The 24,888-nt window shown below is 33.1% G+C and overlaps 2 non-coding genes across 2 annotated transcripts; one reads left to right on the top strand and one right to left on the bottom strand.

The window, feature by feature from the left end:
* Window positions 1-2,357: 2,357 nt before the first annotated feature.
* On the bottom strand, window positions 2,358-2,461 carry LOC131826230 (U6 spliceosomal RNA). The gene has a single exon (XR_009351485.1). It is a non-coding gene; the product is annotated as a U6 spliceosomal RNA (small nuclear RNA).
* Window positions 2,462-23,599: 21,138 nt separating this feature from the next.
* Window positions 23,600-23,702, top strand: LOC131826174 (U6 spliceosomal RNA). The gene has a single exon (XR_009351465.1). It is a non-coding gene; the product is annotated as a U6 spliceosomal RNA (small nuclear RNA).
* The last annotated feature ends 1,186 nt before the right edge of the window (window positions 23,703-24,888 follow it).

Raw genomic sequence — 24,888 nt, 5'->3', positions numbered from 1 at the left:
ATAAAACTTATACACCATAGCCATCAAACATGAGATCAACATGTTATTATGCATTTCTACAATTTTCATCATTTTTCCTTCAGCTGCTGATGTTAAAAAATCTTGAAATGTTGTATGACCTCTGGAAATCTGTAGCATAAGAAAGCAAGAAGCAAGATAAGCCATGGTCATATTTACAGGATGGTGCCACATTTAAAGAAATTGACTAATTTAGTAATTTTCTGCGGAAGAAGTGGAGTATTTCTGATACTTCCTTAATTAGCACTGCCTTCCAGCAGGGTTTCTTGACCAACTGACATTTTGGAGCACATAATTCTTAGTTTAGAAGGTCTGCACTGTTCATTGCAGGATGTTTAGCAACATTCCTGATCTCTATCCACTAGATGCTAATGGCATTCCTCTCTTTAGAGTTGAGACAACAGAAAGGGTCTCCAGATAATTTGAAAAATCCTCTATGGGCAAAAGCACTAGTTAAAAACCACATAGCTAAAAGATAAATAAATACATACATAATTTTTTAAAAGCAAAAAAAAAAATAGTAGTTTAGGCAAAACCAAAGGGAAATAGTTTATTTTGTTTTACACTCATGCCAGTCTAGCATCTTGACTCTAAAACACTAAAAATGTAAGGCAGACATAAACTTCATAATCTGCCTGTGGAACCTAGATACACAGCTGATAATGCAGAGCTACCTGGACTCTCCATTGCACTGGATGATACAAGTTTTCAAAGAAGAATTTTTTTGTAGAATAGGAATTCATCTACATATCTACCTAGAAATCTGAGCCATAGATTAGTTACTGGCTGTTCCCAAACTGGTTCAGACACATTCTATTTGAACAGAAGAATCTGCTATTTTCCCAACCCTAGAAGAAGCCATTAGTCTTGTCATCAGATAATTTTCTAGAAATTACAGTTAAGGCTGAAGAGATTATATCCCTAATTGTTAATTCTTTGTGGGAAGGTCAAAAGGAATTCCTTAGAATGTACATGAACATCTCTAAGTGCTTTCATTTTGGACCACAAGAGGTATTAACTGTGAGACTGTTCTCAGAAGATGGATTTGTAAAAATACATGGTGTGAATGAATGTGCTTTTGTTGTCTGACTATACATCCATATCACTGGAGGTTGCTCTGGGAAACAAACTCTGACTGTGATTTTCACACAGTGAGTTCATTGGAAAGTGCTCTGGGAAAAAACAGAAGTGCTGGGGCTAGCATGATCTTACAAAATCATCCTGTCTTAAAACAAGGGAGTTCTCTTTCATGTACCCCTATAAACCAATCATTGAACACACTGCCCTGAATAGGGAGACATGGATTAAGGAAAGGTAGATCTTCTCAGTTGAGAACAGTTGCTGGAGGGGGGTTGAATTGAGAGCTGGTTGCATCAGCACTCCAAACAGCTAGCTGAAAGTTTAGTCCTCCCTGGGCGTCCACGAAAACTCACCTATTAATAGATAGAGAAAATGCTACATAAAAATTTCCATAAATTTGTGGAAGCACTGAGATGCTCTTCTAAGTTAATTCTGGGCTCAGCAGTTGGACTGGGAGATTTATTGAAGTTTGAATATTTTAGACAAAGGATAGTTTTCAGGACACTTGAAATTATTGTTTCCTTTCCTCTACTCCTTTATTAATACTTGGAAATGAATCCAGGGTTCCTGGAGTTTCCCTGAAATTCAGAGAAGGCTGGAACAATCATCAAAAGTATTTAAGATCTATCATCAAAGAAAAACAACAGTCTTCTCATTACAGATTATAGCCGTGATCTCAGAAGTGCACATGAATAACAGAGAATGGTCATTCACAGAAAATTAAATCAGATTTTCCCAACTGACATAAATAATAATTATATAAACATTTTTTCTTCCTGCAGCAAAGACAACATCACATAAAAACAAAAATGAAAACCAAAAATACATCAAAAAATTAAAATTATTGATTGCAACTTAACTTTTTTTCTGTCAGCACATGAATTCAAAATAAGCATATACAATATTTCACACAAGATGAACATAAACTATGTCTTTTTCCTTTGTGTGTCTGATTTTTAGAATGAGTTTCCCAAGAGATTTTAGAGACTCAATAAAAATCTCAAACAACATATCTTTTTAAAAAATCTTATTTTTTAATGTTGGCAGCTTTATTAAGATATTTTTCACTTATAAAAAGTGCACATATTTAAGGTGTACAACATAATGTTGTATAATATATGTATGCATTGTAAAAATATCACTACAATCATTTCTACATAGTCACCATTGTGTGTGAGCATGTGTGGTGAAAAAGATCAATTTAAGCTCTATCCTCTGCAAATTTCAAGTATACAATACATTATTGTCAACTATTGTCACAAAAATATGAATGCTTCAGGAGTTTGTATGTCAACATTGATCAGGGGTCATGCTCATCTTTGAATGATATCAATTTTAGTATATATGCTGCCAAAATGAGCACCAAAAAAATCTTATTTTTAAAAAGCACTTAATCTTCATTATCTAATTAAAATAATTTACGCATGGGACACCTGGATGGTTTAGTTGGTTAAGCAGATGCCTTCAGCTTAGGTCATGATCTAAAGGTCCTGGGATCCAGTCTGACATCAGGCCCCTTGCTCAGGCTATTTCTCCTTCTGCCTGCCACTCCCCTTGCTTGTGGTGTCTCTCTTTTTCTCTTTCTTTCTCTGACAAATAAAAAAGTCAAATCTTTAAAAAAATATATGTTTACCATTTTAACTTGTTTCACTGATTATAATCATTTTGAATATCATAACTTCCCTATTTTTTAATACTAAAATATGTCATTCTTTTAAGATGACATTTCTTTTCCTGAGTCCTAGTTTTGCTGATAATGAATTGAAGTGCTATCACACATGAAAGAAAGGAAATCAAGAATAAGAATACAGATATGCCAATGGGAAGCACCAATGAAAATCTTGGTTGTTTAAATCTGCCATTCTCCAACTCTACTATAAATTAGGGGAAGAATAATATATAATATTATTACTTAGCATACTTCTTATTCTCTTTATGTATGTATGTATGTATCTAACTATCTATCTATCCATCCATCCATCCATCCATCCTATCTACCTATCTGTTCTCCTCTGGTTATTCTCAAAACTCCTGTATGAGCAGATACATATAACAACATATATATGATATTATCTTTAAATTAAAATTATGGAGAATAGTAATTAAAAAATAAAAGTGTCTTTCTTGTAATCTTCATCTGTTGAGCAAAATGATGTAGTGTACTGAGGAAGAAGAGATATACTTGAGTTCTAAAGAGAAATGAAAAGTATGAGAGCAAGATTTGCACATATATAAATCTTTCCAAATTTTCTTTCAAGTGTACAAGTGGACCCTTGACTGTAGACAAGAACAGGGTGCTATAAACAAGGAAGTCCCTTGCTCTTGAGCTTCCTAATCTATCTACTTAAACACTGGAGAGGATTAAGTAAATAAATATATTATTAATTTTCTTTCAGCTGGCTTAACACTGAAAATATATATGTTTGTTTCTTCCCAAACTGGGGGTGATCTGGCTTCGCATCTCTAACTGGGAACATCCTCCTCCACCTGCTTTAGTAGTCTCCAGTGCAGTATATTGTCTCTTTGTACTTCTCTTTCATGATCCACCATTTTGAAATTAAGTATTGGCCATGTGACTTACTTTAGTCAACATAGAGAAAAGTAGTGCCTGCTTCAGTAGAAATTTTGAAATCTAGGTGAATAGCTTACCATATACACTTTCCTGTGTCAGGAGACCAGCAATTCTCCAGATAGTAAGAAGACAGGAAGCAGAATGCCCTGACAAATGTGGAGTACGAGCAACACTTAAGTTTTTGTTATTTTAATACACTAAAATTTAGGAAGGGGTATTTGTAACCACAGCCTAATCTAGCTTATCGTGTTTTATTTTGTGAATAATAATTTACCCATGTTTCATCGAAGTAAATGCATACTGATCAGTGACAAAAGTTTAACAACATAATGCAGAGGGGGTAAGATTTCAAGGGTGTAAGGAACGGGGAAGAAGGAATACAGTGTGCCCCAGGGCCTACTGACTTTCCTTGTGTACTACACAAGAGGCAAACTCTTTCTAGCTTATATATGGGGGAAGATTGGAAGAATTTACTGATTTTATGTCCTTAGAAACTTCCTCTAGTACTCCATCCAGGATGAATATCTCTCCCCACATAAATAATGTAAGCTTATGTTTTTGGAACCTCTGGCAAATATACCCTAAGGCCACCCAAACGATTCTCTCTTTAGTGTTCACATTATTATTATTTTTTTTTTTTGTAATCTCCTGTTGAATGGACAAGGGGCTTGTGACCATCTTCTAATCAACAGGATGTGACAAAAGGGAAAGGATATCATTCTATTAATATTAGTTTATATAAGACTCCATTTTAGCAAACTGGTGTTAGATACTCTCCTTATAGGCTTAAAGTAAGCAACCAAGTTGAAGAAATCCATGTAATAAAGAACTGTGGGCAGCCTCCAAAACCTGAAGATAGATTCCAGCTGACAGCCAAGAAGGGGCTGGGGCCTTCAGTCATATTAACTACAACTACATAAATTTTGACCAAAAATTTAAATGAGATTAGAAGTATATTCTTCCACAGTCAAGTCTCCAGACATTCATGTAATCTGGTCAACACCAAGATGGCAGCCTTGTGAGACTAAGTGGAGACTGTGGTGAACTGTACCTGGACTCTTAATTCATGAGAAATATGAGATGAGTAAATCTATGCTGTTATAAACTATCAACTTCATGGTAATTTGTCATACACACACATACACGCACACAAACTAATATAGGATCATTTTTGAGTCTATAGTATAGAATGTCTATGGCTTATCTATCTCATTTTTCCATTTCTGTTGCTTCCTTACCATGAAAGGTTAAATTCTTTTCTCAAGTTGTTATAATCACTAGAGGTAGGGGCCACAGATGGTTGGCCTTGAGAAATGGAGGGCATTCCAACGGGCCAATGGCTTCCTTTCCTCCAAAATGCCTAAAATTAAAAACATTCATAATGAGAATTTTAAAAATTAGTCAATGTGCTTCCAATTAACGTAAGTTTTATTTCATGTGCCAAAGTATCTGTGCTTCTTCTGTTAATTAACACATTTTTCTTCTTTCCATAATCTGAAGTTACAGTGATAAATAGGAGGTGAGTGAGAGATGGTTGTTATAATGAATATGAGTATATAACTAAATCAAAGTAATTGAGGATCCCAAGGAAATGAAATAGGGTATAAACATAATATCCTATTTTATTTTATTTTTTAATTTTTTTTTATTTTTAAAAAAATAATATCCTATTTTAATAGAGTCATAACACATATAGAAATTATGGATGGCAATCATACTGATTATGCCATGGGAAAGGACCTCTCTACATTTAAAATCAAAGAGGAAGAATATTACAAGGAATGGTGCATTTGGTAACTTCAAGAGGGAGTTTAATTCACATTTCAACAAATAATTGTTTAATTGACTCCTGGGTGCCAGGCACTGTGAGTTTCTTATCATCAGTGGTATCTGAAGCAGAAGTAGAAATATGTTAGGAAGGGGTACCTGGGTGGCTCAGTGGGTTAAAACCTCTGCCTTCAGCTGAAGTCATGATCCTAGGACCCTGGGATTGAGCCCCACATGGGCTCTTTGCTCAGCAGGGAGCCTGCTTCCTCCTCTCTCTCTGCCTGCCTCTCTGCCTACTTGTGATCTCTGTCTGTCAAATAAATAAATAAAATCTTAAAAAAAAAAAAAGAAGAAGAAAGAAAGAAATATGTTAGGGAACAAAATCTTTAAAAAAAAAGATAGATAGATAGATGATAGATAGATAGATAGATAGATAGATGAAAGAAAGAAAGAAGAAAGAAAAAAATATAGATGGATGGATGTTAGGGAACATGTAAGGTTCCTCCCACATGTTGTTTCTAAAAATTTTTAAGGGTAAAATAAATCTATTTACATATTTACAAATGTGCTAATATTGACCAATAATCCATACTATTAATTCCAACCAGTGATTCTCATTCCTGGTTGAACATTAGAATCTCCTAGGGAGCTTTTGAAAACTGCCGTACCACGATGCCATTCAGGCCAATTCAATCAAAAATCTGGGACTGTGTCTTCAGCAGTGATACTTTTTAAATCTCCCCAGAGGGTGATAATGTGCAGTCAGGGTTGAGAAATACTGCTTTAAACTATTGATAGAGGCTACTATACAGAGATTTACTTTTTATTTATAGATTTTGCTAGTATGTTTTTACATTGTTTATTAATTACCCAATGTATCTGTATTTCCTGATGAAAACTGAGTGCTCTGCATTTTGAAAATTCAGAGCCCTTAATTTGAAACCAGCAATAAATCCTAATTTGAGCATTTGGGGCATCAGATTTATTTTTGCCATTTCATATGTTTGTTTCCATTTTTTTAAAACAAACTTACCTTATTAAAAATCTATTTTTTCCTGGATATAAGGCAATTTTGCACCATCAAATCTAATTATTATAAATTAAGGTAGTTAATGTGCATCACAACCTATGTTATCTGTACCATCATTCCTCAACACTATAAAATAGACATAAAGCTAGGTATATCTAATAAGATAATCTCTAATTATGGTACAGTGTATTAAGCTACTATGTAATATCTTTTATGTAATACATTTTATTTATAACTATTTTGTTTATTGTTATAATTATAAAGAAAATATTGCACATAATATTTGATTTCAGCAATTCTGCCCATATTTTTAATCCAGGTGATATAAACTGATGACCAACAACTTCAATTGTCTTCTGTTAGGCAATTATATCAAAATATTAAACCTATAAATGAAGTTACCTCTATCAAATTAAAATCTTTTTCTTATTTTCAACTTAGAGAAATTGTTTCTACAATTTTTTCTTATTTGTTTTCCTGTATTCTCTCTGCACAGTTATTATAGCTTCCAAATTTTGCTTTATATTTTTTCATTTTATTATTTCTCTTTTAGTATTTATGACTCTGACTTTTGTAAAAAACATTTTATACATTTTGAAAAGACATGGTTTGTGGTGCCTGGGTGGCTCAACTGATAAGCATCTACCTTTGGCTCAGGTCATGATTCCAGGGTCCTGGGATCAAACCCCACATTGGGCTCCCTGCTCAGTGAGAAGCCTCTTTCTTTATCTCCCACTTTCCCTGCTTGTGTTCCCTTTCTCGCTTGTGCTCTCTCTCTGTAAATTAAATAAATAAAATCCTTAAAAAAATATGAAAAGAAAATAAATGTTTGATATTTGAGATTTTTTTTCTCAATAACCTATACATTCCCTTTTCTAACACACTAATGTAAGTCTCTCTTTTTAAAGGAATTATACTCTTTTTTTCTTTCAAAGATTTTATTTATTTATTTGACAGACAGAGATAACAGATAGGCAGAAAGGTAGGCAGAGAGAGAGGAGAAGCGGGCTCCCTGCCGAGCAGAGAGCCTGATGTGGGGCTCAATCCCAGGACCCTGAGATCATGACCCAAGTCGAAGGCAGAGACTTAACCCACTGAGCCACCCAGGTGTCCCAAAGGCATTGTACTCTAACAAAAAACAAACAAAAAAAAAACCCCAATCTCCAAATATTCTGGTTTGATTTAAATACATAGAAGTTTTTCTTACATTTTGATAATTGTCTATAGAATCAATATCATCTAGAGTAGAATCTTATTGAGGCTGTTATTAGTTATACTTTAAAAAAAATGTTTCCTCTCAACCATTTCATTGATATTTGTTCTATAAGTTTGATGCTCGTCATTAGACTGTTCCTTCAAATGCTTGATGGCTCTGTTTTATATGTGCAGAATTTTGTCATACTAATGGTTTGGGGCAGGGAATCAGAGTAGTCATAAAATATTTGTTGTCACCCAAATGAAAATCATGGTATATTGGTGGTAAACAGAACTCCCTCCCCATTACAGGAGCATATCACTAACAGTAATGTATAGATGGTGGTGATGTGAGGTTGAAGTGACAGAATGTATAAGTTCCTGACTTATCATTGTCAAAGTGCCTAAATTTTCAGGTCATTAAACAACTGGGGTACTTTTCTCTTTCTAGATTCCAAGTATCTGTTTTGGTAGATCCCTATGGCAAACCACTTCATTATTCAGAAAGAAAATACTCTCATTAGTCATTTTTCCATTTTCATTCCTTCCCTCATTGTTTTAGTGAAGGTGCAGAACAAGACTTCTCTGCTTCTAGTCTTCTACTCATGTGCTTGGAAATTAGGACCAGTGTTTTGGTGAGAGTTACCAATCATCTTTGCTGTCACCTACTGAGCATATATGAGAGAAAGTCTGGGGCCCACCAGAGCCAGCTCTTTTAAAAACAGTATTTTAATTATATTCAATCATACCCCAGGACTTCTATTTTCTCATTTGTATTTGTTGTTCCTGGGCATGAAATTGTTCTATTTTTCTTCTGAAATCTAGGCTTTGACTTGAGAATCCTGATTTCTCTATACCTCTGAAATTGCTTCTTTCTATTTTTTAAACATATTTCAAAAAAGCCTTTCTATTTATGACACTTCTCATGTTATAACTGAAGGACTTTATTTAAATTGGCCCTGTGATTTGGTTGGAGACTGATTTCTGTGCTCACTTTACTGCCTTCATCCAATATCTTTTCTTCCATATATAAAACAACTATTACTAGCCACACACATTGTATTTATCTGTATAAGGATTATAAGATGGCTTTTAGAACCTCCATATGTATTTGGAAACTACAAATATCAAAGAACCTATTTAAGGCTGAGGTATAGTAATATAATTTAATTAGAAGAAGAAATATAATTTACCAGAAACAGAAACAATCATATTTCTAGAAACGTTTCAGATCTCAGAATGTTCGAAAAATATCAATGAGGGACACCTGGGTGCCTCAGTTGATTAGGTGTCCGACTCTTGGTTTCAGCTCAGGTCATGATCTCAGGATCATGGGATCAAGCTCCACATTGGGCTCCACATCCAATGCAGAATTTGCTTGAGATTCTCTCCTCACTCTCCCTCTGTCCCTCCCCCCACCCATGCTCTCTCTTTCTCTCTCTCAAATAATAAATGAATAAATCTTTAAAAAATATATCACTTAAGGAAGTGTTTGGGGTGTGGTAAAAGGACTGGGACTCTACCTTTTATGGATTTTTAAAAATTAGATTTAAAATGTATCAAAATTTTATTCACCTAATTTAATTCAACATTGTATTTTTAAACCACGATTTATCACTCAGTATTAAAAAACAACATGACTATTGTATAAAGTCCTTACTACCTCTACCATGTCTCTTCACATTTCCTTTACTCCATTAATGAAAACTGGTAATCAGTATGGTTATCTAATGTAGGATATTTACAGAAAATGCTTTTCTTTTTCCTCTTGCAGCCTTTATAATTTTTAAAAGAAGGGTTCCTTGATTCAGACATTAATCTATTATGCAATTAATTTTGGGCTGGCCATGCCAATCCCACTCAATAGATTCAAATCTGGAAGAACAAAGTTTTGGATCAAGACCTTCAATCAACTTCAATCAATTCTACTAAATAAACATTTATTGAGAACTTAGTGTATATAAAACACAGTTAATGAATTTCTGTACAGAGATTAACAATGAAGTAGATGCTCGACAGAGTGAGAATAGTTTTTAAAAAACTAGTATTTAATTTTAGTCATTCTTACTGGTGTGAGGTGATACTTCATTGTGGTTTTGATTTGTATTTCCCTGATGCCAAGTGATGTGGAACACTTTTTCATGTGTCTGTTGGCCATCTGGATGTCTTCTTTGCAGAAATTAACAAGTCAGGAAATGACAGATGCTGGTGAGGATGTGGAGAAAGGGGAACCCTCCTCCACTGTTGGTGGGAATACAAGCTGGTGCAACCACTCTGGAAAACAGCTTGGAGGTTCCTCAAAATGTTGAAAATAGAACTACCCTACAACCCACCAATTGCACTACTGGATATTTACCCTAAAGATACAAACATAGTGATCCAAAGGGGCACGTGCACCCTAGTGTTTACAGCAGCAATGTCTACAATAGCCAAACTATGGAAAGAACCTATATGTTCATCAACAGATGAATGGGTAAAGAAGATGTGGCATGTATACACAATGGAATACTATGCAGCCATCAAAAGAAATGAAATCTTGCCATTTGCAATGACATGGATGGAACTAGAGGGTATCATGCTTAGTGAAATAAGTCAAGAGGAGAAAGACAACTATCATATGATCTCCCTGATATGAGGAAGTGGAGATGCAATATGGGGGGTTAAGTGGGTAGGAGAAGAATCAATGAAACAAGATGGGATTGGGAGGGAGACAAACCATAAGTGACTCTTAATCTCACAAAACAAATTGAGGATTGCTTGGGGGAGGGGGTTTGGGAGAGGGGGGTGGGGTTATGGACTTTGCGGAGGGTATGTGCTATGGTGAGTGCTGTGAAGTGTGTAAACCTGGCGATTCACAGACCTGTACCCCTGGGAATAAAAATACATTATATGTTTATAAAAAAATAAAAAAATAAACTAGTATTTAAGATAGAAATGTCTTCACATTTTAAATGTAAGGTAAAACAAGAGGAAATATCAAAAGATACAGAACAAAACAGACTAAGTGTCAAGATTTCCTCAAGTATCTCAAGTGGACAACCTCAGAATCAAATGCAATATAAAGGCTAGCCAGAATAAACCCTAAGAGAGAGGTTTGTGATTGATAAATCAATCTTTTTTGAGAAACATTTTAGTGAGGGCTGTTGACAGAGGCTACATTAGATGATGAAGCGGGTTGTAAATAGTATAGGGAATAGCCTATGGTTTTAAAGCATCAGACATAGAAGGGCATGAAAAAGGTGGGCACAGTCTTGGGTTCTTAGAAGCCAAGTAGAAGGAGTCACTAGAAGAAAAGAGAGAAACTCTTTTTATACAAAAAGAAATCCTGGCAGGTATGGGCAGATATGAGACCAGTTGTTCAAGTAACTGAGTTAAGCATTTCTCTGAAACTGGAGAGAATAAAATAATTTAAAATATGGTGAAGTTCAAAGTGAAAAGTAGAAATTTCCAAGAATTCTCACTGGATTATTTCTATCATTCTATTGATATAAGAAACCAATGCCACAGGACAAAAGTAAGGGCTTTATTGACTCCTTCACTAAACAAATCACATTTGAGAGAATACATAAATCAGAAACAATGCTGACCATTGAGGATTGGCTGAAAAATGAAATGTAATTTTTTTTTTTTCCAGCAGGAAACCAAATTAAAAAATAAGTAAACAGGGACACCTTGGTTGCTCAGTGAGTTAAGTGTCTGCCTTCGGCTCAGGTCATGACCCAAGGTCTTGGGATCAAGTCCCACATGGTAGAGAGCCTGCTTCTCCCTTTTTTTGTGTTCTCTCTGACAAATAAATAGAAAGAAAGGAAGAAAGAAAGAAAGAAAGATTGATTGATTTGGGGGCACCTGGGTGGCACAGATGGTTAAGCTTCATTCAGCCTTTGGCTCAGGTCATGATCTCCAGGTGTTGGGATCAAGCACCAGGCTCCCAGATCAGCGAAGAGTCTACTTCTTCCTCTCCTTCTGCCTCTCCCCCTGCTTGTGCTCTCTCTCTCTCTCAAATGAATAAATAAAATATTTTAAAAAATAAATCAAGGCTAAGAAAACAGATGAATAACTTAAAAAGAGAAAATGTGCTTAAAAAAATACACACTGGGTATAGATTAAGACAGTTGAGAGAGGGGAGCAGGCCTTAGACCTGGGGATAAAAATATATGTTTATAAAAAATATATGTTTATAAAAAATAAAAAATTAAAAAAAAAATAAATAGAGAACTCCTTCTTAAGCAGCTGAAATTTAAAATGAGTCTCAAAGGGTTAAATATAACTAGCCAAGTGAAAAATGGAAAGAAATTCAGTGCAGAAGAGGATACCAAAGATAAAAGGGTTTCCATTAGAAAATGATATAGCATGTTGAAAGAACTAAATAATAAGAGTTAAGACTAGAAATAAGTAAGCGAGAACAATAACAAGACATACCAAAATTAAAAAAAAAAAAAAAAACACGGAATTATAGAATGCAAAATTTTTTTGAATCCTGATTTAAAGAAATCAACAATAGGGGCACCTGGGTGGCTCAGTAGGTTAAAGCCTCTACCTTTGGCTCAGGTCATGATCCTAGAGTCCTGGGATTGAGCCCCACATTGGTCTCTCTGCTCAGCAGCAAACCTGCTTCCCTCTCTTTCGCTCTCTGCCTGCCTCTCTGCCTACTTGTGATCTTTATCAAATGAATAAATAATATTTTTTAAATAATGAAATCAACAATAAAAATTGTAAGACAGCTGGTAAACTTTAATACAAAATAGATATTTGAGGAATTTAAGGAATTATTGTTAAATTCGTTTAGGCATTGCAATAGTATGGTGGATACGTTTTTATTAGGGTCATACATTTTATAGATATATGAACTAAAATGAAATAATCTGATGTTCAAAATACTCTGATACAATGCAGTAGTATCAGAGTTAGGGAAGTGGTAGTGGGGTGTTGGGGTTCATGTAGATGATATAAGATTGATCATGAGCTGATAAGTTTTGAAGCTTAGTTATATACAACAGAATCCATTATACCAGTTCCCTATCTGTTTGAAATTTCCATTATAAAAATGATGAAATGTACACTAAAAATTTAAGGATTAAAACCTCTGATTATAATAGGATGTTTAGATTTTTATGGATTTTATTGAATGAATTTTCATCTCCCAAATATAATATTTAAACCTCAAATAGCATAAACTTGTTTGATAATTAAATAGTCAAAGATAAGAGGAGTAAGCCACTTTTGATACTTGACTTTAGTGCCTTGACTGTCCCAACTAATGTTTGTACTATGGTCTCCTTCAATCACTAACCTTGTTTCCTCAATATCCTCCCTTTCCTTTCTCTTCAAATTTTACATATTTTAAAGACTGAAGGGGAGAAAAAACAAACAAACAACAAAAAAATCCTCATCTTTTCTATCTTTGCATACAGTTTTATACTTATTATTATTTAAATATAGCATATAACATTAGGTTCTGTCTGTCATTTATCTCTTTCCATCCATTCATCCAACTCTGTACTTTCTTTATCTATCCATAATAGTAAAAAAATAATTACCATCTAGGAGAGATTTGGGTTGGTTGTTGTATTGCAGTACTATCAATATCATATTATATAGGGAAGATAATTTGGAACCATTTGGTTCAACCAGTTCATTTGATAGAAAAGTAAAGCAAGACAGAAAATAAATAATTTACTAGTAACATAGTGGCTACTGAGTTGTTTTCTAAAATCATTTTAAGTAACATTGAGGTCTCTTAGTAGAATGGTATTTGAAAAGCCTTTGGAATTATAAGTAATAATTCCACAGCTAGAAAACTCCATAAAATGGAATAAAAGCATTAGAATATTTTTTAAAAAATTGAACTATTCTAAAAATGAATTTGATTTTTACTTAAAGTGGGATTTACATGATAGAATAGGTAGCAGAAAACTCATCAAACATTATGGATATAACTTTATACTATATGAACAGAGGTTAAATCAGACTTCAATAAAAGTCCTTTATTGAGCCAAAAATTAATTTAACTCTTCTCAAAGAATATATTTCATCATATAATGGGTTGAGAAGCAAACTGTCTCTGCTACCTGTCACTACATGAATTGGTACAATTTACCAGTAACTTTTCAATCTGTTTTTCCATCTACAATGTGAGGATAACAATCCCTTTTTAAAAAGATTTTTGTATAGATTGAATGAGATAAATGTTGTGGAATGTCATGTAAATAGTGTGCATCAGAGTTACTACAACAACTGTGACTATAGTAGTTCTTTTTTATTACTGATAACTTACTAACTAGGTAGCTAATTAAACAAATTGTCAATATTAAATAAGTTTGCTCCTGGCACACATTTTAGAAATGTTGGTTGGGCACTGGTGGTGAAAATCCTTGAATTCCAACATGATTAACAAGAATTTTTATAGTAGACATTGAGGGCTCCTGGTAGATATTTTACAAAGTGAATGATTTAATGAATTTAATATTTTAGAAAATTTATCCAATGACACTAAATAAGACTGAGTATAGATTCAAAAAGACCAATTAGGAAGCTATTGGTACAGACTAAGAGGGATTTAATAATTGGGAGAGTATTGAAAGAAAGGGTTCCCAATGACAGCTGAATATAAATAAGTAAAAATTAGTTGAATAAGAAGTGTGGAAAGATGGTAAAATATTTTTATGTGTCTATTTAATCAATAAATCTAGATAACCCTGGACTATATTTAGACACGAAATAATTAGGTTTTAGTCACCTTATTCACATCATCAAAATTAAAAGAAGGAGCAGGTGTGCTTTCTTGATTGTTCATTCACTGTAATTGATATGGGTCTTTCTTTTTCAAGAATTTTAATGTCAGAAAAGCTCAAATTTGTTCATGTAGGTATTGTGAATGAGTACAATCAATGCTAAATAATTCTAAGGGAAAAATAAATTTTTAAACATTAACAATTAGACTATCTATTGAGAACCTAAAGTAAAGACAGAAATATCCTTGAGATAGTAATACTATCACATTCTTAGCATTTTTAAATATGCTTTAACATCCATCTCCTCAAAGTGGAGTGTAACTGCCTATGTATCTCTTTTTACAACCTCCCATTGTAAGAAATTACATTAGAGTCAAAGGTACATTAATTTCTTCAAAGAAATCATAAATTGCCATAAATGTGTTTGTTTTATGATGTTACAAAAACTCACATTGTCATCAAGATAAATCAGTTTTTTAAAAAATGAACAATTTATTCCATCTCAGGGGAAAAATTATCACTACAGCACAGATATCAACAGTTTTCTCCTAAATGTTCTAGTCAACCTGCATCTTTGCTCTGTACCTATCCAATTTCCTTGATAGGTAATGTAAAGCAGTCTATACTCAGCATTTGCCTTTGCTCTGCCTCTGCCTCAAGGAAGATAAACTAACAACAATTTTAATAAGTGTATTTTAATAAGTGCCCAATCAACATTTCTAACATTTCAGATGGGGAGACAAACCATGAGAGACTGTGGGCTCTGAGAAACAAACTGAGGGTTTTGGAGGGACGGGGGGTGGGAGGTTGGGTAAGCTTGGTGGTGGGTAGTAAGGAGGGCACGTATTGCATGGAGCACTGGGTGTGGTACATAAACAATGCATTTTGGAACACTTGAAATAAAATAAAATAAAATAAAATAAGGAAAAAGAAAATTCTATTTTTAAGGTTTTTTTAATGTTCCAAGATTCATTGTTTATGTTCCACACTCAGTGTTCCATACAATACATGCCCTCTTTCATAACCACCATGAGGCTCACCCATCTCCCCACTCACTCCTCCCCTCCTAAACCTTCAGTTTGTTTCTCAGAGTCCACATTCTCTCATGGTTCATCTCCCCCTTCGATTTCTCCCAATTCACTTTTCCTTTCCTTCTCCTAATGTCCTCCATGTTATTCCTTATGCTCCACAAGTAAGTGAAGCCATATAACTGCCTTTCTCTACATGACTTATTTCACTCAATATAATCTCCTCCAGTCCCATCCATGTTGATACAAAAGTTGGGTATTCATCGTTTCTGATAGCTGCATAATATTCCGTTGTATATATGGACCCTATCTTCCTTTCCATTTGTCTGTTGAAGGGTTTCTTGGCTCTTTTCACAGTTTGGCGACTGGCCATTGCTACTATGAACACTGCAGTACAGATGGCCCTTCTTGTCACTACATCAGTATCTCTGGGGTAAATACCCAGTAGTGCAATTGCAGGGTCAGAGGGTAGCTTTATTTTTAATTGTTTGAGGAATCTCGACACTGTTTTCTAAAGTAGCTGCACCAACTTGCATTCCCACCAGCAGTGTAAGAGGTTTCCCCTTTCTCCACATCCTCTCCAACACATGTTGTTTCCTGTCCTGTTAATTTTGGCCATTACTATTACTAGATGTTTAATAAAACATATTCCATAATAACTTTTTAACTTTATACATATAGCTATATTTCTTTTCCTTTTTAAAAATATATATATATATATAGAGAGAGAGAGAGAGATAAGCTTCAAGGTAATCCTTTTTCCCTATTCAAAACAATCATAAACAATAATATATATATAAATACAATTATATATAAACCAGTTTTAATTTCTCTGTATCTCTAGAAAGTTGAGTCATTTAACGAAGATAACAAGATACACCCAGGAAAAAATTGAAATAAACTTCCTTGTCCACATGAGAATTTATTTTTGTCAGTGTTTCTCTGTATTTGTTTTTGTTTTTATACTATATAAATCTTATTCTTGGGGTTCATTTTGGCTGTTTTTTTTTTCTTTTACTTATGTTGGTCTTTTTGTTTTTGTTTTTGTGCTTTTTTTTTAACTTATTTATTTAAATTAAGTTAGTTGACATAGTGTATCATTAGTTTCAGATGAAGAGTTCAATGATTCATCAGTTGTATATAACACCCAGTGCTCAGTACATCACGTGACCTCCTTAATGCCCATCACCCAGGCACCCCATCCACCCATCTCCCCTACAGCAACCCTCAGTTTGTTTCCAACAGTTAAGAGTCTTTTATGGTTTGTCTTTCTTACATTAAAGATTGAAAATCTATGGAAAATGCAACTGCATTTCTCTATACTATCTGAAAAAGAAGCAAAAATTATTCCAAAGTATAATAATTATCAATTTTTGTTTACTAAGATTTTTATTACTTAAAGAAGCAAATTAACTGAAGTAAGCCAGAAAAAGTTTAAGTGCCTATGTTTTTCCAAAACTGCAGGTACATTCCTACTCTTAATCTAAATAAACTCACAATTCTTGATTTTTTTTTCTTTTCTCAAGACTAAATACTATTGTATGTGTAAAAGAGGAAAGCCTGTCTGTCTGTCCATGTCTTCAACCTCACCCCAACCATAAGTGTTTAAATACACAGTACTTCTGTTGCTTAATTCTTAAAATAACTTCACATCCTTCAATGTGACTCTTACTATAATGGTTATAGCCATAACTTGGAGCATATTTACTACCTATGCTAAGTAAGTTTTTGGTAATCACTATGTGAGGCTTTTTTGTTAAACCATCATTTTTCAGGAGAAGAAGATGAATCATAGAAAAGTTATAACTTACCTGTCGTCATATAACTAGTTTGGATCACATCCCAAATTGTGACCAATCTGTTTGATTCCAAAGTGGGTACCTAGAAGCAAGCATTGTGCTGATGAGGTATTCAATCGTGGGTCAAAAATGGGAATGGTGCCAAAGTATGGAAAATGAAGCCGACTAAATTAAATTGGAAAAGAAAAAGGGGGAAAAAAAGAATCCCTCATATCTTATGCAGGTCACCACTTTTCCTAGCATTCATTTAAATGTGCCTTAGAGTCTACTAAAAACGAAATTTGGGATCAGGCTCTGCATACAACATGACTAGAAAATCACTTGTAAATTTTAAAGACAAGTGTGGCATTCATTAAAGTTCAAAAAGCCTTGCACTCTAGTAATACAATTTGTAAATGATGAATTATGCCAGTAATCCTTTCAACCCATTTCACAGTGGTTCTTACTTGACTTCTTCAACTGTCAATAGAAGTTTTTAAAGACAAGAGAAATAATTCTTTGTAAAAAAATTTCCATTCAGCATACATTGTTTAACTAAGGTAATTTTTCATCATAACAGACTTACATAATAATTACTAAATGTTTCTACCATTCATATAATAACTGTTAAGAATTTTCAATTTTATTATCACTACTAATTATTCTCACAGTGCCAGCTATTGTGCTTAGTGATAAACATAGATTTTATATACCTTGAATAAAAGAAATTAAATGCATATTATTCTAGGATAGTGCCAGTTCTGACAAATTTGGGTGAGGTACCATTTTGATATCACTCATGATACAAAAAGTTTAAAATGGCAAATGAACTAATTACAAAAATATTTGGATAATTATCTTTGGTCATGAAAATGACTAGTATTCTTTTCTAAATATACTGTGAATTCTTATTGAGTGGAAATTAAATGTTGTAATTATGTTTTTTTACCCTTCAAATCATAATTAGTACAAACTATGTTCAATAAATTTTAATTGAGTCAATAACTTAACCAATTGATTAAGTTGTTACAATATTGAAAATTACAGGTTAGTAAAAAGAATACTTAATTTAGAATCAAAACTCCTGACTATGAATCCCTTTTTATCCCTTGTGTTGTTTGGAGAAACAACACAAACTCTCTGATGCTCTGATTTTAATCTAAGAAATGGGGCCACCAGTGCTACATCTCAAGATTGCTTTGACCATCAAATGAGACAATGCATGCAGAAATATTTTACTAACTTTGAAATTATGCTTCGGGCCTTTTCTAGTTTTTATTTATTTTGATAATGCCCAGAAATAATACAAGCTGTTATATCATATAGTATATCTTAATAAATAAGAGTCAGACATCTCCTGGTTCATATATGACAGAAATGACCTGGTACAATAAAAAACAGAATTAAGAAACTTATGCATTCATCTAATTTTGTTAGTAAATTTTTTTTATCTTTACTGAATACTCTTATCATCTCTGAAACTTATATTCTTCATTTGTAAAATAAGAATACTAATTTTTTTTCAGTTCTACTAGGCTATTAAGGATTCTTTAGTAGTTATAGTAATATTAAATTATGAATTATGTACAATATATTTACTTTATAAATGTACATACATATTTTTACTATACAATAAGAGGGTTTTGTAACTTTAAAATATGAATAAATCTAGATTATTTTTCTCCTTCAAAAGATTTCTCTTTAAAGCCAACACAGGGGTGCCTGGGTTGCTCAGACGGTTAACCATCTGCTTTCAGCTCAGGTCATGATCCCAGGTTCCTGGGATCAAGCCCCACGTGTCTCCCTACTTGACTGGAGCCTGATTCTTCCTCTTTCTCTGCTGTTCTTCCTGCTTGCATTCTCTCACTCTCTCTGTCAAATAAATAAATAAAATTTTTGAAAATAAAAAAAATAAAAAATAAATGGCACATTTCCTTTTTATTTCTTTTCTTTTTTTCTGGCTTAATTAACAAAAATGTATTTTTTCATCATTCTGGAGGCTAAAAGGCCAATATCAAGGTTTCAGCAGGTTTGACTTCTCCTGAGGCCTCTCTTTTAGGCTGGCAGAGGGCCATTTTCTAGGTATGTCTTCACATGGTCTTTTCTCTGTAAGTATTCATCTTTGGTATCTCTTTTGTTGCCACAATTTTCTTCTCTCTTTCTCTCTCTTTTTTTTAATTGAGATAAAGTTGACAAATAACATTATATAAATTTCAGCTGTACCACCTAATGAATGATTCAATATAAGATAAATTGTATATACTATAGAAATGATCACCACAGAAGTCTAGTTAACATCATCACAACACAGTTACATTTTTTCTCGTGATGAGAACTTTCAAGGTTGACACTCCTCCACACTTTGATGGCTATTATCACAATGGCCCAGTGCTCGAGTCTTTTACAACAAGGCACTCAGTCCCCAACCACTTGATCCTCTCTACAATGTTTATTTTAGCAATGCTACCAAATATATTGTCTGCCTGATCTTTCAGTGTTCCTTTTATGAGCTAATATGTTCTTGGAGCAAGGCAAATTTTTGCTCCTCATGAGCAACTGATGTTAATTTTTATGATAATGACACTAACTCTTCCATCTAATCATTTCCATTTCCTTTAACTGCTATTCTTAGTTATCAGAGCCAAATATTTTGTCTGCATACAATAATATTGTAGAAACTTATTTTTTAAAAACAAATCTTTTCTTGGTTTCCAATTAAACTAACTTCCTTCTCTCCCTCTCTTTCTCTTTTTCCCTTCCTTCCTTTTTCCTTTTCTTTCCTTTTTTGTTTTTCTTTTCTTCACGTTAGTTTACTTTACTTTACCGTTTCTTTCCTTTCCTTCCCTTCTCTTCCCTTTTCCTTCCTTCTTTTCTTCCTTCTCCTTTTATGTCTCTCTTGGTTCGAGTTCCTACTCTCTTTTTATTTTATCTTTATCTGCATGCATGTGTGTGACAACATAGTAAATTATCTCAGTAATGTTTACCCATTATAATATTACATCTTTACTTCCACAAACCACATATGAAAATCAATCTTAGTTATACTTTGGTCAACTTTAATCTTAAATCAAAGCCAAGTGATTGTTCTTAGCTATTAGCTTTATTAGACTGGACATGTAACAACTTACCTCTTCATCAATGAGATAGTTTGTATATGTTTACCTTTAGAATCTCCATCATCCCAGAAATGGTGAATTAAAAATTATTTCCTTTGGGGCACCTGGGTGACTCTGTCCATTGTGTCCAACTCTGGATTTTGGTTCAGGTCACAATCTCTCAGGGTCCTAAGATCTAGTCCTATGCTCTGCACATAGTAGGGAGTCTATTTCTCTCTCTCTCCCTTTGCCCCTCGCCCTGTATGCATGTGTGCACAACTCTCTAAAATAGATAAATAAATATTTTAAAAATATCATTTTCATTTTGGTAAATTATGAGTCCCATGGGGGTTCTGAGGTTATAATAAAATAACATATGAGTATGAATAAAATCTATTTGTGGCAACCACTATGTTGAGAAAAAAAAATTTAATTGTCCACACCTTTGCTTATTTCAAATGGAAGAAAAATCCACTAAGGGTATAAAATAGTTATATGGAGGACAGATAGAAGTTACACTCTTTCTGAAAATACTCTGTTGTGTAGATATGACTTTGGAAGTTTAAAAAGGTTTTGCATAATTATAAAACAAAATTAAATCAGAGTAAAAAAAGAAAGGAATCCCTAAAAATCCTGAAAAAAACAGAACCAATAAACCTGAGTTGGTGGCTCCCTCACACAAAGAGAAAATATTTCAAGTGGACTTAAAACACAGTAATTTGATTATAAAATAAATCAAAATAAACAAATGGTAAAAAAAATAATTGGGGGAAAGAAACAAACCTTAAACAGCTTTTAATAATACTGTTGGTGGTAATGCTAAAGTCTTTATTTTGAAACAAGCATACCAAATAAATAATTACATTAATATTTGGAAACAAAAAATTTTAGTGTGTGAGAAAAATTTAAAGTATATAAAAGATATAAGCAATATCCTACAATCCTAAATTTAAACTGAAGTATCACTATAGTTTATAATATACTTCTTCTTTTAAATCATATATATTTCCTGGCTTTGTTTATTGCAAAAGGTCTAGGGATGGTGACCAATTCCAAGAACAACAAATACCATTTCATTCAGACGGCAGCCTCTAAATACCATTTTTCACTAAAGGAAATTATGACTACTTGCAGAAATGCAAAATTCTAGGTCCAGAGCAGGAAATGTAGAATGAGCCCCAACATGTTTTGCTTTGTTTTTTTTTTTTTTTGTAATCCTTAAAAACAAAGAAGGTTATCAAGTTTATAAGGGTCTTTTTAAGTATATAAGTGAACCAAATTGAAGAGGTTGTCAGAAGAATTTGAGTACAAGTGTGCCATGTGGCTAACGATCATTGGAACATAAATCTCATAACTACATACCTCATCCACAAGTCTCTGTTCCCATAAACCACATTCAGAAACCAGAAGAAATTACCAGAATTCTTTATTCCCGAGAGCCAAAATGTGGACTTTTTTCCCTACACTTATTTCTACATAAACAAAGCAACTGCTTTTATTAGTTTACTTACGTCTTTCTCTATGGTATTATTTTTTACCTTACTTCAATATAAAAAGGATTTCAAATAGATTATAGAACATATGTAAGGAAGTAAAAATAGAACAGAAAAATCACATGAAGGAAAAAATAAAGGGAGTTAGTATTAAATTTAAATTCATGCCATTTATAAGCAAGTTATAAGAAATTGCTAAAGAAAGACAGCAAGTCTTTGGGTTTTGGACTGTCATGAAGTAGGACATATTCAGGCTAAACCATTCACAACAATAAGATAAAAAAAAGCGCTAATTAATGAGTAGAAAAGCATTTACCATTCAAGAATCTTCATGAAATCATTATTTTGCTATGTTATAAAGAGTTCTTTTTAATGACAAGTCTACAGAAAATACAATGGAGACATCAAAGTGTCATTGTTTGAAACATTATGTGGAAGCAGAGTTCAGCAAATTCTAAACCATACATAGTCTAACCAGCACTCTGGCTAAAACCAAAGAACATCTTCTAGAAATCTCTAAAGAGACAGTTATATTTTCTTCACATTATCTTTCCTAAATAGTACTTTTTCTAACCAGTTTTTGCTAAGGATTGAATCATCATAAATATAAGTCTATTGCCCCATCAATATATCACACTACTTTCCATGAATTTTCAGGCTAGGTATTAAAATATTGACAACAAAGGAGCAATTGAAGGTCTTTTTTACTGAACTAGTATATCATTGCCCTGGAAATACTCTCCACTATTGTAAGTGAGAAAAAATATAAAATATAATCATATATGTAGCACAATCTAATCATTATAAAAACAAAAAAAACTAAATGAATAGGCAATTGCATATATTTACAATTAAGTTGCCCAGCAGGATATCCATTAATGTGTTAAAAGTGGGTATGTCAAGATGGAAATATGACAGATCATACTTTTCTGTATTGTATGATATTTTAAAATAATTTAATAACATATATTTTCTTCAGATTCACTATAATATGTAGTTATGTTCATAATCATTGGACTGTAATATTGATCCACAATTAAACTGATCCAGATAAAGTTAAAACTATCAATAATTATCATAATTGAAAATTTCCAGATATTTATATATATTTAAGAATTCTTGAATATATATATTTACATATAGGAGCACCTGGGTGGCTCAGTCTATTAAGTGTCTGCCTTTGGCTGGGGTTGTGCTGGGGTCCTGGGATCCAGTCCTGCATCAAGCTCCTTGTTCAGAGAGTAGTCTGTTCTCCCTCTGCCTGCCACTCCCCCTACTTGTGTTCTCTTGTTCTCTCTCTCTCTAACAAATAAATTAATAAAATCTTTTAAAAAAAAAAAGAATTCTTATATGGAAACATACAGTAATATTTCAAAACTCACACTTAATTTGTTTTAGGACAGAAGTGATAAGGAATGCTGAGTCCCATAAAAATTGGGTATCTTCTGCCCTGACATTTGTATCAGAATTAATAAAAGATAAAGCAAAGATAAAGCAAAATATTAACATAATATAAACAGTAAACATTATGACCATTACATTTTCTTCTAAGTAAATCTATCTGTGGCTACTTGGGATTTTAAAATAATTTATCTCCCTATCTATTTTTCCTTCTTATTAAGAGTTTATAGTTTTATTATTTTTTGAGGATTATATAGATCATTACTAAAATATCATTCACTAGCATGGATAAGATAAGATTATTTACATAATTTATATTTCTTTTCCGGAAGGGAAAATATTACCAGACCACTAACTTTCCTTACTCTTAAATTTTAGCTTATAATCTGGGTTTTCAAGTGTCTAAGCATGTGTGCTTGCTTCGGCAACACATATACTAAAATTGGAACAATACAGATATTGGCATGGTCCCTGCACAAGGATGACACTCAAGTATCTAAATATAAAATATTTTAAAAGGTTAACCACAAATTTATTATTTTCTTTTTTAGTACAACTTCCATATTACATTATGTTCCATCGCTGCTCCTTTTGTTGGTTATATATAGTACTGGTTCTTCACTTGGTTACAAATCCTATCCCTTCAAGACCAAAGGAACAGGACTGGACAAAGTATACAATGGTCAACATTTCATCATTAAAGTATTTATACATCCATGAATAATGTCTGTGATATTTTGCTGGACAGTTATTTCTAATTTGTTGAACAATATTCACAACCTTTAAAAAGAACTCTGGTTTACTTTATTTTATTTTACTTTATTTATTAAATTTCTTACAATGTACATCCAGTGATATTCTATTTTTTTTAAGATTTTACGTATTTATACAATAAAGAGAGACACAGTGAGAAAGGGAACATCAGAAGGGGCAGTGGGAAATGGAGAAGCAGGCATCCCACCAAGCAGGGAGCCTCATGGGGGACTCGAACCCAGGGCCACAACTTGTGCTGATGGCAGATGCTTAAGGACTGAGCCACCCAGGCGCCCTATTCAGTGATATTTTAAAGGTAACTGTAAATAATTGGAAAATGATACAGATTTGTGAGTACTTGGCTTACTAATATAAAAGTGACCCATTTAATTGGATTTGTAAAATAGATAAGATTTGTAAAATAGAGAGATATATCTGTATATAGATATTCAAATAGTGCCTTGACTTGTTAATCAAAGAAAGTTATTTCTAAAATATGTTTATTCTTGAGACTTAAATACATTAGAAAGATGATATCAGAATAAGACACTGAGCTAGAAAATAGGAAGAAGGGGAAAAATACCTGTTCGCTTTACTAGCACACTCAAGTTCTGTTCTCCAGAAGTTCTGTTCTCCAGATCAGATTCTCTTTTCAGATTTTAATTGGCTAAAAAACATGACAAATAATCATAGAGTTTCATTGCCTCAATTTAGACTCTTACTGAGTTCTAGTCATGCTCTGTATCTTATCCATACATCTTAAATGTATTTGATTTCTAAATTGGTAGTCCTGTTCTGAGAGATGTTTACAGGAGTTACCTGAAATTCTTTCTCTGAATCTCTATGCTTGTGAAGATAACACAGAGTGCTTAGTTCTTGGAGATTCTCAGTGCACAGTGCCATAGCACTACATTAAATTGAAGCGTCAGAGAAATCCCTCTGTAAAGT

Source organism: Mustela lutreola, chromosome 2, assembly GCF_030435805.1.
Source record: "Mustela lutreola isolate mMusLut2 chromosome 2, mMusLut2.pri, whole genome shotgun sequence".
Classification (NCBI taxonomy): Eukaryota; Metazoa; Chordata; class Mammalia; order Carnivora; family Mustelidae; genus Mustela; species Mustela lutreola.
Note: the sequence above shows the minus strand (reverse complement) of the source record. Positions and strands in the feature narration are given on the sequence as shown.